General features: G+C 43.0%; 1 long non-coding RNA gene across 1 annotated transcript in view; it reads left to right on the top strand.

Moving 5' to 3' along the window:
• LOC119565768 overlaps positions 1-14226 on the top strand; it is a 135968-nt gene that overhangs the window by 42874 nt on the left and 78868 nt on the right. The window lies entirely within an intron of this gene.

Genomic DNA, 14226 nt, shown 5'->3' on the forward strand with positions numbered 1-14226 from the left:
AGCATGCAGATCATTGCTGAGTGCTATAAAATGAGAACTGAATATTAAAAGAATTATCACCAATGCAAAGTGGGTATTTGAAATAACCCAGCAGTACAGAATTGCTACCAACTTTGGGCTATTTTATTTTCAAATCCACCAGTATCTATGAAGATGAATTTTATTATATTTATATTTTCAGATGTATTATCATCATCATTGTTTTGCATTCTAGGTTTACACAGTGCTTTAAGTCACTTCAAGTATGCACATCAAAAGCTGGAAAATAAAAAATTTCCCCAAATAATTTACGTGAGAATTTGGGGATTACATGGGAACATGCCAGATCTGAGCTGTGGTCCATCTTATTCAATAGCTTGTCTCTGAGAGTGGCTAGTACCAGATGCTTAAGAGGAAGGTCACTTTTCCCTTTCCAGTATCTCCAGAATTCATCTTTTTTTCTTCTACTCTGACCTATTTATTCATTTAGATTTGTAAAATTTTAATCATTCAATCAAGAGAAGCCCCTCCTTTTGCTCTGGGTGCCGCTACAACAGTTAACATTTACGTTCTGTTTAATATTTCCCATAATGATCATGTAATAATATAACATACTGCCCCTCTTTCCATGAATAAATGAGATCAATAGCAGACACTCTTCTCCAAGCTCTGGTAACTTCTCATCTGTCATTCAGTGGCAAAAAATCCTCAAGTTGGCAGGCACAATTGCAAAAGCTGCAGCTACAATGCCGCTTTGTGTATCAAAGGGCATTATCACTGAGCAAATACTGTCAACCGAGTTGGCAGCAATCATATCATGTTTCTGATTTATAGCGGCTGAACTTTCATGCTCCAAACAGGAGACTGGAACTGAAAATAATAAATGATAGCTAGTTCTTGAGGTTTAGTAGCACTTATTCTTGCAATTAGTTACAGATCTCTGCTATGATTAGCTAGTAACTGAAATAAGCGCTTTTGCTTTCACTATTACAAGCTTATTGATATTGTCTCATTATCATGCTGTACGTACATGAACATCTGCTGTATTCCAGAGCCTTAAATAAGGGGTAGAGAAACTTTGGGTATGTCACACCAGAGCTGGGACGGTGCTTCCCAGTGCGGGTAGATGGTCACGCACTAGCTCTGTTCCAGCTGGTGCACTAACAAATAGCATTGTGGCCGCAGCAGCACGGGCACAGCTTGGGCTAGGCACCCAAGGACATACCCAGGGGTCGGGTGGGGTTGTGCTTGTGTGACTAGCCTGAGCCACTGCCCATGCTGCTGTGGTCACACTGCTATTTTTAGCACACTAGCGTGAGCAGAGGTAACACATCTCTGTTTACCCATGCTGGGAAGCACCATTTTAACTGCTTTGTAGACATACTCTTATTCTCAATGAAAATGGACTCAACGCTTTCTATAGACATCAAATATTCTCCTGAGTTTGCATGAGACTTGCAGTTCCGCAACCACGGAGTGAGTTTTTGCTGTATTTAATTTATAGATTTATGGTAGAATCTATAGCCTACTGTTTTCATGTAGAAAAGTTGTGAACTTAACCTCCCTGGCAGGGCCTCGTGCTGCCATTTTAAATGGCTGGTCCACTGAAATCAATAGAAGGTCACGGCTGGCTCATTGTACATTTTGCAACACCGGTTGCATGGACTGCTGGATGTACCAAGCCTACTTGACTGAAGGGAAAATGTTTGTATATATGATTTAAACTTGTTAGAAAGTTACTTATTCTCACTGGACCATGGTTTGATTTCTCCTCTTCTACTCAGAGCAAGAACTACATTAATACTAAATGAGGAGCTTTGGACAATTGCTCCATCAGCAGCCCCTGCTTCCGACCCATGTTGTTGTTTCTGGGGACAGACCTGGCATCCAACACCTCCTCTTATTCCCTATGCTGTCTAATCTCCAGATGTGGCTCTTGTGGTCCCAGTATTATTTTTGGGTGGAGAAGCCCTTTAAGATCCACCTCTCCGTGGCTCCAACCGTGAGTTGCCGCCACTTCAGCTCAATCTGCATTCCTTACCTTAGTATTCTTGGAAGGGTAAGTGCCAGAGGAATTTTGAGGAGGAAGAGGATGAGGTAGTGTGGCCTTTGGGATTTGGTTTTGATGTGGTTGGTTTTAGACTTATGAGAGTATTTTTCTGTCTGTTGATTTATCATGTGTCATGAGTTTTACAGTTCCGCAAATGGAATGTCATGGAGAGAAACTGCCAGCAGACTTAGCCACTGGAACCTGTTTCAAGGTCTGGGCTAGGGAGGGAGTTTCCTGTGGGAGTTTTCACAAGGCAGCTTTCTGAAATCCCTGTAATTCCTGCTCCATGGAAGCTTGGCTCTACCTCTGAAATTGAAGTTCATTGTTAAATGCTACCAGACCTATGGAGCAACGATTTGATACTAAATTGGAGCTGGTTCCCATTGAAGTCAACGGAGAGGCATTAATTGATTTCAGTGAGAGTTCGATTGGGGCCCTAGATACTTGCGCCCCAAGAATGGCGAAGCGGGAAGATAATGGGGAGAAGCCTGAAATGAGTTTTCCAGTTGTGATTGTCCTGTGTGATACTTTAAGTGCTGATTTGAATGTCATTAAAAAAAGCTTTTGGCTAGAATAGGTTAAGGCAATCTGCTTTACTTTGTAAGGTAGGGACTACCAGGAAACTGCATGTATGAGAAGTAATTAATTGGTGCTATTGAGGGGAACTGTGACGGGGAAACATTTTTGGAATTAATATCAGAATGTAAAAGTGATTGCCCACCTACAGAGGTGAAAGTTTAACACCGACAAAGAAGGCCCTTGCACCTGTGTGGATGCCTATGGATTTCAGTGTGCAAGGATCCATCCCTGGATCAGGCTGCAGAATCGGGACCTAAGTCTAGCGAGAGGACCATGGCTGAGGTACAGATGTCAGAAATATCTCGAAGGACCGGTGTGGTTTCTTTTTTACCATTAAGATTGGGTATTTCTTGAATGGAAGTTAAGAAATACATTCATTTTCTGGATCGTCATAGCTACATTGCCTGACATTTCTTGGCAAACTGGGGCACATGACGATACTTAAGCCTGAATTTATTTGTACATATTAGTGCTCATACTCTCGTTCTTTAGTCCCCTCAGTCCTGGAATTTAAGACTTTCCTCATCTCCACCGGTGACTATATCTCTGCTCCCGTTTCTTATCACATTACATTCCTGCCCCCCCCAACCCCAGTGTTGCCAACCCCACCTTCCTTTCCTACTCCTTCTCTCATCTACATTTCTTTTCCATGCTGCTTCTTATTCCTGAATGATCTCCCTATCCACGGGAGGTTGCATGGGATGGTGGATAGGGTACAGGACTAGTCAGTCTACCACTGACTCACTGTGTGCCCTTGGGAAAATCATATGCCCTACATGTTCCTCAGTTTTCCTATCTGTAACTGGTGTATAATAATTCTTATCCAGCTTTGTAAAATGCTTTAGTATAATGGATGGGACATGCTTTGTAAGCTTTAAGCATCATCCCAATGTGCTTGGCTCCCATCCTGTCTTCATTTAAATCCCCCTTGAAAACTCACTTCTTCCATAAGGCCTACAACTACTAACCCATGTCAATATAATGTCTTCATCACTACCATCTATGGAGTAACTCATCGAGTACTGAAATAAATCACTTTCCATTGGGATTACTGCCTAAAAGCCAAATGTAATCAGCAAAGACTGGGGTTGGAAGGCTGTCACAGATAGAATCCATTTACTAATGAGTTGCAGCCTACTGTCCACGTGGTAATGTCTGTGGTTTTAATGAAACATTACAGAGACCTTCTTTTTACCATTTGTTGCTTGTTAGCTCTTTAACAGATATGCTTTCCCAGTTGCATAGAAATTCATTTTTCTTCTTCCAATGAATACCAGCCAAACAATAGGGCTATGAATATTGTTCCGCTCAGTAATGCTTTCTAAAATCCGATTTTTCAGAAGTATTTGCATATGTGCCTCAGCTAGCTGTCCAATAAAACTATTGCCTAGACACAGAAAGATGTTTCCTTTTGGAGTGATTTTATAAAATAATTTCCCCTGATACAACTGCCAAAAGAAAAATAAATGTGCGATCCATTTACAACGTTAACTGGAGAAAACTTGCATCATCGATAAGGATGGTTACTAAGCAACCAAATGCAGTCTACAACAGTGATAATAGCACTTTGAAAGTGAACCACTTAGTCTAGTACATGCAAAGCTCCATTCTCCAGTTGGTGCAGAATTCATATTGGCTCCTCTGTGCTCCTGCTGTTATTTGTGGCGGACATGTATTACCAATAAGCATCGTTCAAGTGAGTCTAAACCACTATTTAAAATGCTATAACAAAACTAACAATGAATTCAGAATCTAAAAGACTAATGATTTAAAACTGCATTTGTGGAAAAAGTCCTATAGCGTTTAATAGAAAATGATCACATTTCAATAGTTTCTTTACCCATCATATAGCATTTAATAGAGAATTCTGTCCCTGCCGTAGAATTCTGAAGGATGAGTCCAAAAACCTAGAGAAAGGACACTCTGTATTAAGTTCTAATGGATTTTAGAATAAATTCTGTCTGACTTTCCCTATAAAAGGGTGGTATTTAATTAAATACAGTTAAACCATCAGGTTTATGCCACAATGTAGCATTTTAATAAAGGAAGCAAACTGTTTTTAAGAGAACTATATTACATGTTATTACCTTGCACCCTGGCTGAGAGCCTCTAGAATGACCATCTCTCTCTCTCTCTCTCTAGTATCTCACTGAGACTTCTTTGGGTGGTCCTTGGTAGAGTGAGAACATATACACAAAGAGCGATACTTTTAGCAGGAACTAGAGATCTCCTCAGCCCAGAAGTTCCTACCTTTATTAAGCTACCTGCTGCAACGCATCCTGGTTCTATCTGGTAATGTGGAGGACCAGGAACTTTGTAAACTCTCCATGACTCCCTTACTTTATAATAAAAGGTCAAAACTTAAATTATAAACAAACACACACACACACACACATATACAATGAGACAAAATAAACTTCAGATTCCTTAAAATAAAAGATATGTTCTAGGAATTATTTTTGGGAAGTTCTATGGGCTGTATTATACAGGAGGTCAGAATAGATGGTCACAGTGGTCCATTTTGGCTAGGAATCTATGAATCTGTAAAGCTATGTCCCCTTATCAATTGTATTTAAATAATCCTGAGCAATATTCTAAAAACAAAGTCTTTGAGGGGGTCTGATCAGTCTTCCATTCATGTTCTCACATCTGTTGAGTTTGTGTGTGGAGTTCCCTGTGGAGGGGACTCACTTCTTGACAGTGTACTGTAGGTCCCAGATCCTCTCTCCGTTGTGTTCGGAAATGTTGAAGATGAACCCGATTCCTCCAGATAAGTCCTTTCGGTGGCTCCACTAGGTAGGATCGTGGAGTTTCTGACAAGTTCTGAACAGTTCCAAATGTTTGGGAGCTTTTGAGCCAAACTGTGCGTGATACTGGCCAGATCATGCCAAGGTCCTCTTGCATCAAGGGAACCCTGACAAATACATAGCTGGAATCAGTCTGGCTTACCTGTGTGTTAGTAGTGTTAAAATAGGTATAGTGTTATAATAATGTGTTTAGTGTTTAGACTTTATCAAATGCTTGTGAGTTTCTGAATGCATTAATCTTACTTATAACATTTGTAGCCCATATTGCAAGGCACTATTTGAGCAGTTGGATTGTAAGCCTCTCTGACTATGTAAGTCACCAGACAGGAGAGAAACATAAACTAGTGTGAAGTGCTGATCTGCAACAAGAAGGGTCCGTCGACACTAGAGGAACTATTGTGGGATGATAAAGAGGACAAAAGACATTTGTTGTTTTGCCCTCCCCCTGTGAAGATGAGTCATACAAGTGGATTCCTCCTGTCAGCTGAGCTTGCAGCTCAGAGCACAATGGAGGAGAGGGATAAAAAAGCTCTAACAAGAAGGAACGGGATTTCTATGCTGCTTGGACTCTGCGGGGCAAGGTTTACTAGGCATAAGCAAGAGATTCTCTGTGCTTAGCCTGGGTTAGCCCTAGAGATCATATAGGGATGGCTTATGATAGAAGCTTCTATTACTTTTGAAACTTATGATTGTAACTCATTTGTGTATATATGTTTACCTGCTTTAACCTTGTATATAACTCCCATTTCCTTTTCCTAGTTAATAAATATTTAGATAGTTTATTATAGGATTTGCTGCAAGCTTTGTCTTTGATGTAAGATCTAAGGTGCAATTAATCTGGGGTAAGTGACTGGTCCTTTGTGACTGGGAGTGACCTGAATATTGCTGTGATTCTTGGTATAAGGGACCATCTGTCACAAAGGTATGCTCACCTGGGTGGCAAGACCGATCAGAGTTTCCAAGGCGACTGTCTGTGACTCCATGTGAAGGCTGTTATAGTGCCTGAGGATTTTATACTTGATGATTGGTTGGTGAAATCTAAGTATAGAGCTCACAACCAATTTGGGGGTTGTGCCATCTTTCCTAACAGTCAGCCCTGAGGTTGGTAATGATGCACTTGAGTCACTGCCAGCGGCTTTACACTTTGTTCTCTGGTCTCAGTTCAGATAGTGCTTTTGTTCTGTGCCAACACTTGAAGTCTTGTGGCTGCTGAATTTTTGTTTCAACATCCCGTTCTCAAATGTTTTCAGGTCAAGCCACTTATGCTTAAGCTGTATTCGTGCCACAGATAAAGGCGTCCTTATTCATCTTCTCATCAGAACTTCTGCTGAAGATAGGCCGATGCAAGCAAGGTCAATGGAGATTTTGACATCTGTCTCTAAAGACTTTTCTTCTTCTATTGGTGGCCATTCAATTGGGGCTCTAGACCTAGTGTCTGCTGCTCTGAGTGTTTTCCCTGGTATGTGTTCTATGTTGAAAGGTAATTGCATTAGCCCTCATAGAAATCTTTGAATCCTAGGTGGAAAGTCATTCAGTGGTTTTGAACCCAATAACACCACTAGGGGCTTTTGGTCTGTTTCTGTGTTGAAATCCAAGCCAAACACATATGCATTGAACTAGTCATAGGCCCAAGCAACTAATAAAGCTTCCTGTTCCACTTGAGCATGCCACTGTTTGGTTTCTGTGAGGCTTCTTGGTACAAATGCGGCAGGTCTCTGGTCTCCTTCTGGCTGCCTTTATGTGATGCATCCACTGCTACTATTGTTGGATAGCTTACCGAATATTGTGCCAAAACAGGTGGAGATGTCAGTAATTCTTTTATTTTATTAAATGTATTTTGTTGTGGCTACCCCAGATCTACATATTGTAATCATCCAGGGGATCTCTTGAGGGTTGTGTTGGATGAACTAAACTTGGTAAGAATTTCCCAAAATGATTTGTCGTGCCTAGGAATCTTCTTATAGCAGAAACAACTTTGAGTTTGGGTAAGGCAAGTAATGTCTTCAGTTTATCTGAATCCAGCTGAATTCCCTGTTGGATAATTGTGTTGGACAAATTTTCGCTGCTCCTTTCCAAATTCACATTTCAGAGTGACACCAGTTTGTTGGAAGCATCTCAGATCAGTATGTAGTTGCTCATCATGTTCATTTTTATCTCTGCCATATACTGACACATCATCTGCATGGCAAAGAATACCTGGCAAACCTGACACGAGGTGAGAGATTCTCTTTTGGAAGTCTTTTGGTGTGGAAGATGTACTGACTAGAACACACACAAAAAACCCAGGACTTTCCAAATGAGGTGACATGTAGTTAATGGGATGGATTTTTAGCAAGGGGGATTTGCTAGAAGCGGGCTATAGCATCTAACTTTGAGAAGACATTAGCTTCTGATAACTGAGCTAACGTCTGGTCAACTGCAGGAAGTGTGTGTCTTTCTCTGCACATGTTTTTATTACGGCCCAAACAAATCTGGATTTTGCCATTGGCCTTTGATACTACAACCATGCCTGCACACTAGTCAGTGGTTTCTTCTGTCTGGGAAATAGCCCCTATATCTTCCATTTCCTTTAATTCTTCTTTGACTTTTTCCTAGCAAGCATATAGGAATGTGGCATGAGGCTGTCAGAGCAAAGGAAGTACTGATGGCACCGATTCTCTTTTGTACGCCCCCTACAAAGCCCTGTGAAGACATGTGGACACATCTCCCATATAGTTTGCTTTTTGCCATTCCAGTTTCTCTACTAGGTGTAGACCTTGTATGGTAGCAACCCTAGTAGGAGAGTTGTCTGTCCTTGAATTACATATATTATTTGATGAAGAACATTCCATCCTTTCCCCAATTTCTCAAAGAACTGGACTCAAACATCCAATGTAGTGTTCCTAGCCCCACATAAAATTTTATTTGGTCTTTGCGGATCTCCCTCTGAGGATCGATTATAATCTTTTATTGGAATTGCAGTGCCGACTGCCCCAGTATCCATTTTAAATGTAAGGTTTAAGGACAGTTCTGTTCATGCTTGTGTACCAAGGAGCTGTCTCTCCTATTGAGGATATAGCCCCTAGAAGTATGGCCTCATTGTCCTCTGATGATCACCCTCCCTCTTGGATTGTTTCCGCTACACTTAGTGTCCTGAGTGCTTCTGCAAAATGTCCCATTTTGTAGCATCTCCTGCAGTCTTCTCCTTGTACTGGACATTGTTGCCAGCTGTGGTTTGGGGTCTTGCCACATGTGCCACAGCTTTTCCAAGCTTCCCTCTTATTATGGTTCCGTGGTCTCTCCCTCTCTAACTGTGCACTGCTCTTGTGGTGAATTTGGTCTGACTGCTCCTGTCCTATTTGCATTTGCGCTTCACTGTGTCAGTATTGGCTGATGCAGTCTTCCCGATGCTGCTCCCATGTAAGTCACACTGCTGTTTCTTTAGGGTTTCTGGCTTTCTCACTTTTTGCTGTAGCTTTTGCTTGTGTCAGAGCTGGGTCTGACTGAAGTTGTGCTGGTGAATTGGTGTCTCTTATGCCAGCAACTATCCTGTCTGTTGTTAGTTCTTCTTTTAATGTTCCATATTTGCAACGTTTAGTAACACTATGAACTGCAATAACAAAAGGCTTCTCTGTTTCCCCTGGTTCCTGGCACCTCCTATTCAGATTAGTCCTTTCATATGTAATATTTTGTCTGCCTGTGAAATGGGCATCAAACGCCTCTTTCTCTTTGAAGCATTCTTTGTTTTCCTCAGCAGAGAGGGGAAGGGCACACATCAGCTGCATCACCCATGGCATTTATGGGTCCCCTTGCATCACCCATGGCATCAGAGAATTTATCTGGTATTCTTGTGCTTTCTCTGTTAAACCAGAAGCCATTTGGAATCACTCAAATCTACGGAGCCAGCAAGACCAGCTGCCTGAGTTGCCAAAATCAGACTTCTCTAGCACAGCCACTTGCACTATGGGCTCCTAGATTTCCTCCCTGATTTTCCACTTTCTCCACTCACTCATTGCTCTGGCAGTCGGGGGGAAGGGAGTCTCTTTTCTTTCCTTTACTCCTTCTTTATAGAGGGATTCACTCCTTTCTGACACCACATGGTGTGAGGACATGAACAAAGAGCCCTGCTTTAAGCAGCAACTAGAGAACGCCCCAGCCAGGAAGTCCCTATCTTTATTAGGCTCCCAGCTGCAACACATCCTGGTCCTCTCTGGTAACAGTGGAGGAGTTGGATAAGGAACTCTGTATCACACCACAGACCCTCACCTGGGCATCTGTCCCTCACAGTGGTAGCAGGTGGGTTTCTCTTCAACCTCTGCTGGGAAGACTGGTGCCAGGCAAGACCTCCTACTGTCCTGTGTCAGAATAGGTCTTCATTGGTTTTTGAGGTAGGGAGTTCTCCCTTGACTGCTGATGGTCAGTGGTTGGGCATGGTGGAGCAGATTTCCCTTTATTGATGCATGAGGAACTGTGAGCTGGCAGACATGGGCAGGGAGTGAGGCAAATTCCAAAGCCTAGCGGACTCTCATACAGTGCAGCAGTAGTTTGGTCCTTTCTCTGCTGCTCCTTTTGGGCTGGTAGAGATGCAGGAGTTGCATAGACTTCATAGTGAGCATGACCTGTCTCCCTTGCAGATCTGAAAGCACTGGTGCGGGACTCAAGTAAAGAGTTCTGTTTGCAGCAGCTGCTGTGATTGCTGTAGTGGGTGAACTCAGGGAGGGCCAAAAATTTGAACAAGCAGAGCTGGCCTGTTTGGCAGTCTTAGACACAGTAAGCCTGATGTGCAATGAAAGGAGAGTTAGCCTCTGAAAATGCACTAAAAAGCAAATGCATTCAGTCATCCTCCATAGACAAGTAAATTTAGGCAGCTGCTTATACAGCTAAAGGAAGAGTGCCATGGTATGCACCAGACCTAAACAAATTAGGAATGGGACAGGGACTCAGGAAATCTGAGAACTCAGAACTGAGTTCAATTCCAGTTCTGCCACAGACTTCCTGTGTGACTTCTGGCAAGTCACTTAATCTCTGTGTCTCAGTTTCTTGTTTGTAAAATGTGGATAATAGCTCTGCCTTTCTCTCATGCTTTGTCTGTCTTGACTAATTAGATTGTAAGCCCTTTGCAGGCAGGGGTTGTTTCTTACTATGTGTTTATACAGCATCTAGCACAATACTTCAGAGCAGGGACTTGAAATTTGGCAAGAGGCTTGTCAGGAGATGGCCTTTGTGTCAGGAATGTACCTTTTGCTGTCTCTGTGAAAATACACCCAGATTTGGCTAAATTATAAGCTTTTGAAAAATCACAGTTTGCACATGCTCACTGAAGACTTGCTAGAGATTCATAGGTAAATTCCCCCAAGTTTCCATATGCACTAAGCATGATTCAGTCAAAGGCTGAACAGAACTTTTCCTGCAACTGGTGTGTTTTAGGTTGGGGCCCGGGATAGGCACCAGAAGTGAGAGCAGGGAGACTGTTTTTCCTACGATCTCAATGCCCCTCTGCAACCACTGGGAGGAGGTAGGGGGAGTACATTTTAGAAGGAGCCCAGGGAGAGGAGGCTAGGTTTGGAGGCTGGCAGGTGAAGGGAAGAAGTGGAACTGGGAGTTGAGGTGGGGGGAAGACTGGGACTGGCTGGGGAAGGAGACTGGGATGGTGAAACAATGGGGTGGAAGGAAGGAGGCGTGGAGAAGAGACCGATTGGCTGAGGAACAAGGAGGGGTAAATGGGACTGGCTGGTCAAGGAGAAAGGTGGTAATGTAGGCTTCTCTTTGCTAATGTCCAAATAACAAAGGATGAGCGGTGAAGATCTGTCCTGGTCTTTGTACGCTCTTAAAAACACTGTTGGCTGGCTTGCAGCATTTCACTCAAGGAATGTAACCTTGGTATCTCTATAGGTCACATTGACAGGTACAGCAGGCAGGGGCTGAATGGAAGGTTTTCACTGAACGTTCTCTCTTATTTATTTTCTGCTAAAACATTTCTAAGTGGTGTGTGAAATGTTGCGGGGCGGGGGTGTTGTTTACTCATATCAGTCCAGTAGCAGGGGAATGGAGAATTCAAATGAGCATATCTGCTCACAAACCTAATGTGGAGTGAACATTGCTGTTTATGATTTACTGTTAGGGCTGTTTGTGGGTACGTGTGGTACCTAAAATACCTATTACAGGATGGATTTGGGCTCTGAACCACTGTCTGTCCTGTAGGAGAGCTGTACAACAGTGGGTGTCCTTGGAGGTCTCAGACTTTGAGGCCAGAAGGAACAATCATGATCATCTAGTCTGACCTCCTGCACATTGCAGGCTACAGAATCTTACCCACCCACTCCTATTGTAAGCCCAGAGCCTCTGGCTGAGTTACTGCAGTCCTCAAATCTTGATTTAGAGACTTCAAGTTACAGAGAATCCACCACTCCTTTTAATTCAAACGAGAAAATGCCCCATGGTACAGAGGAAGGCAACCTCCGTCCCCATCCCCACCCCCCAGCATTATTCCATGTGATGCAACCAGCATTCTTTTGGTGGCTCTGGGTTTTAAACCTTTTTAAAATTAAATTTGAAATTATGACAGTCTATTTACATCACTGAGCCCTGGTCTACACTGGGGGAGGGGAGGGTCGACCTAAGATACGCAACTTCAACTATGTGAATAGCGTAGCTGAAGTTGGTGTATCTTAGGTCGACTTACCTGGCCATGAGGACTGCAGCAAGTCGACCGCTGCCGCTCCCCCATTGACTCCGCTTCCGCCTCTCGCGAGCTGGAGTTCCGGAGTCGACGGGGAGCCCGTTCGGGGATCAATTTTTATCACGTCTAGACGAGACGCGATAAATCGATCCCCGATAGATTGATCACTACCCTGCGATCCGGCAGGTAGTGAAGACCTGCCCTTAGATTAAATTAAACTAAATTAAAAAAAACAAGCAGTACATATTTGCTGCCAAGTTTTAAAGAAAGTCGAAGCACTGAACAGGTGGAAGTCACTGGCTAAGCATGTGGAACCACAGTTTGTTGAAGGGCTAAACCAGCTTTCGACAGCAGTGACCTCTTCTGCAAGTGCAGAGAGACTGTTTTCATTTCATTCAGCTAGTTCAGGTCAATGACCAGTTCATTCAAAGTTGAGAAACCAACTGGAAGTTGAAAAAGCACGGAAGCTTGTTTTCCTCTTTCAATCTATGAATTAAAATGAGGTGTGAGGAGGAAATGTGCTAGTGCTAAATCTTGAAGTAATGGTGACCAGTGTCACAGGGGGTCCATGCATTTTACACTGTTGATTAGCTCCTTCCAGGTCGAACACCCCCTTCTATCACTTGTTCATGCACCCTGCCATCCTCCCTTTCTCTCATTGCGACTCAGAGTGCTCTCTGGCCAGGTCACTGTGTGGTTTTCCCTTTCTGGGGGGTTATCAAAGTCTCTCCGTGCAAAATAGCAGCCTTCTCCCACGTTGTGCCAGTTCTCCCGTGGCTAATAGGGGAAACCCGACCTGACCTTTACTGTAGGTTCCAGCCCAAGGACCTTCTAATCAGCAGCTAAGATCTGCAATGTCCCACCTTGCTGCCATTTCCCTGAGCCTTTTCCTACTCCACCTCTCTCAGGCTTTTGCCCCACCACCCTTTTGGATAAATCCTTCCTTCAGGCCCTGGATTCCCTGGGGTTTCTACTCTCCTCCTGGGTTTGTTTGCATCTGTAACATCCAGAGCGTAGCCGCAGGCTCCCTCGCTGTTCCCTTCTGCTGCCAGCTTCCTGGCTTTATACTAGTCCTGTCTGTTCCTTCTCAGCTGGCTTCCATCATCATTCAGGGGTTACTTCGGCCACCTGATTCCCCCCCAGCTGTGACCTTTCCAGGTAACTGGCTTCTTCTCAGCCTCACAAATCCTTTTCCAGGCTAATGTGGGGTGAACACCCTTTCTTAGCCAGAAACTATCAGTTCAATTCACTAATACAGATAATACTTGTTTAATGAATCAATTAGTTTTAATGCAAAAGATGTTATGAGGAACGTTGATTTTTTTTCTTATGTATTCAGCACATTTAATATAGCTTTGTTTCATTTTTAGGAATTAAATGCTGTTTCTGTGCATTTTTAATTTGATTTTCATTTCCATCCAATAGAGCTTTACACAAATCGCAAGTTTAAAAGTAGTCATCTAGTACATAAGAAATGCATCATTGACCATTTTCGTACATTTATTCAGACACTGAATTTTTATTATGTAAGTTAAGCTAAGTGGTTAAATAAATGTAGTGTGACCTCCTGGCTAGCATAAAGAAGCGCCAAGCTTAGTGTAAAAGCTACATTTAGTTGGTTTAATGATTACCAATGAGAATTAACCTTTCTTTGGGAAAATGACTACAAAGTACAAATGCAAACAAGATGAAAATGCATTATTTAAATCTAAGTTCATTGCTTGCTGTTTTAAATCATGATTAAAATGTAAATCAGTCCAATCTGTTCTGGGAGTGCACATTGGAGTAGAAAGTCCACCACATGTCATTCACCCAGCAGCACTGGCCAATGCAGAGGGTGGACTGGTACCATGGCCCTTCCTTTAGTATACTGCTCCCTGATCCTAGTGTGAGCCTGGAGGAGTCCTAACTCCACAGCTCAAGGACTGTGATTGTGCCCCTTCACAGAGCCCAGCCACAAGGAAAGGGGCAGAGAGCTCTTTGTGCCCTCTCCCTCACTTGTGCACTCACACACAGCCTGCCCCTAATAATGGTAATCATTATGTGAGTGTGGAAAAGATAAAGAAACGCACACAAAACTCATCCACTGGGCAGTCTTTCTGGTTGAGGTAAAAGAAGAGTTAAATACTCGGACTGGCCTTCACAGATGACCC

The sequence above is a fragment of the Chelonia mydas genome, chromosome 1 (genome assembly GCF_015237465.2).
Source record: "Chelonia mydas isolate rCheMyd1 chromosome 1, rCheMyd1.pri.v2, whole genome shotgun sequence".
Lineage (NCBI taxonomy): Eukaryota > Metazoa > Chordata > Testudines > Cheloniidae > Chelonia > Chelonia mydas.